Source organism: Lissotriton vulgaris, unplaced genomic scaffold (genome assembly GCF_964263255.1).
Source record: "Lissotriton vulgaris unplaced genomic scaffold, aLisVul1.2 SCAFFOLD_1331, whole genome shotgun sequence".
NCBI lineage: Eukaryota > Metazoa > Chordata > Amphibia > Caudata > Salamandridae > Lissotriton > Lissotriton vulgaris.
Genome location: NW_028243577.1, coordinates 665,981 through 668,450, shown reverse-complemented (window position 1 = coordinate 668,450; position 2,470 = coordinate 665,981).

Here is a 2,470-nt window from a genome sequence, read left to right as displayed (position 1 = left end):
TTAAATACTACAAGATGTTCTTTCCTGCGCAATATATATTGTTATTTAACCTCATTTTTGTTAATATACGAACAGAGCCTGTTTTACCTTTCACATCTTATCGAGTCTAATATATGTTCAGCTTGGATGGTCGAGTATTACTCCACTTTTACACTTTCTAAAAGAAATGGTAGAAATGATTGTATCAGCTTTGTGTGTTCTATCGTTATAATCCTAGACTGTATCTCCTTAAACACCTACGCATTTTACCGTTATGTTTATGTTCTGTTTCTGTTCCTGGCTCTGGTTTCCTGTGATGTTGCCTTATTCGCGTGGTTCTTCAAATGATCCTTGACTGACCTTATCTATATAAACATATAAAAATGTAGGCTGATATTACTTATCTTGGGATGATTGGATTGGTATATCTATCACTCGTCGCATGTTTGCTAATTACCTTTTAGTTACTTTTCGAGTGTTTTGTCCGGGGGTTCATGTGTGGCACTGTCACTTCTTGTAGTGCAGGCGACGCGCTATTCCGGTCGTATTATCACTATATGGGGAGATATTAATCGTATTAATCTCAATTAGCCATTACGGCTTTCTTATTTATAAGTTCTATGGGGATACCCTCCTGTGCCCCTACTTACGGGTTTTGTTTCTTTGTATTTCCCACGGGCCGGGTACCTCTTCTTGTCCATTACTATCGGAAAGAAGTAAAAAGGGTCTATTGTTAGTTCAGGTATTGCTCTTGCGAGCTGTGACTCCCTAAACGTCCTAATTGTTCTCACCCCCCGGAGTGTGCGCTCTTACCTAACTGTGGCAGGGACCTCGTCTCCCTCGGCCCTCGTCTCCTTCGGTCTGTTGAAAAAACGCACCAGGCGGCCAGTCCTCTCCTGTCGATTAAGGGACCTTTGGCAATACTATTTTGTTTAAATAGGGCATTCTATTACACTATTGGATGTCGCGCTTTTCCACCCTCTTCGCGCGATGTTGTGAAATTGTTTTTGATTTTAACCCGGATGTGGTATATTTTACTTTCGCTGGTTTACCGGTTCCACGCCTCACTATGGTGCGTGGCCATCTTGGCTTATCTTTATCGAAAGGATTGCTAGTGTGGACCTTTTTGTATTGTTTTTTTATTTAAAGCCAACTTTATATGTTACTACAGTTTTGACACTCTTGCACACTTTCGTCGTTTACTAATTTTATATAGGGATTGTGTTCAGACTTTATTGTTCAGAGTCAGTATATATTTTTAGCACGTTATAGAGGAAGCGTTTTTTTTATATATAGTTTTTATTATTTTTATCTATTATTTCTTATTAACATCATGTTAAATTTGGACTCTCCTATGTAAAAATTACATCAGATTTGTTCCAGTGGACCCCACTGGAACCTCAGTATTATCTACACTAAAAACTCAACTTGCTACGATTAACAGGTATTCCCTATTGCGTCCTATTCTGACATGTGCCTGGTATTTCAGTTTGTTAATACAGTATTGTCAGGCATATGTTCACATATTGGTTTGCCTATTACGACCTCAGTATTGTTGATATTTAGGATACAACTTACTGAGATTAACAGGCATTCCCTATTATATCCCTTTTTGACCCAATGCCTGGTGTTTCAGTTTGTTTATACAGTGTTACTGGGCATATGTTTGCCTATTGATTTGCCACAATTTTCATCCAGTCTTCCCGGGAGTTTAACCCTTTGTTTATCGTGTCTAGATAAATCATGAACCACTGTTCTCGTGACTTTCGGATCATCTCTAGGTTCCCACCTCTTCTGCTAATACACACTTTTTCTAGAATAAACCATGTGAACTCATGACATCCATGGTTTTTTGCTCTAAAGTGATCTGTTAGAGGGGCATTTTCTTTCAGGATTTTAATTGCAGATCTATGTTCCAAGAGTCTAATTCGCAATTCCCTCCCTGTCTCGCCTACGTAGCCGTAGCCACATGGGCAGATTAGGAGGTACACTACGCTCTTGCTTCTACAGTTTTTCAGGCTCTGCGGGTTTAATGTTTTGCCATTGTGGTGAAATGTTTTGCTTTCAATGCAATTTGGGCAGATGGAACACGATCCACATTTGTAATTACCTTGAGCTTTCTTATTTCCTGTCAGGGTACCTTGAGACAAGCTTGATGGATTTTTTATAAGTGTGAACCAATGCATTTCTGATTGTCTTGTTCCTTCTGAAAGAAAACAAGGGTTTAGGTATTGGTACTGGTAATTCACTGTTAAGGATTTTCCAGTTACGGTTAACAATATTCTTCAATTTGTTACTCAACCCTGAGTATTGGCTGACAAACACTATTCTATTTACTGTCTTGTCTGTTTTCTTTTTATTCATATCTAAAAGTGCATCCCTGTTGTAAAATCTTGCTCGTTTGAGGGACTGTTTAATTAGCTTTTTAGGATATCCCCGATCCAACAGTTTTCTTTCTGTGACCTCCGCATGTTGGTAAAAATCATCTAAA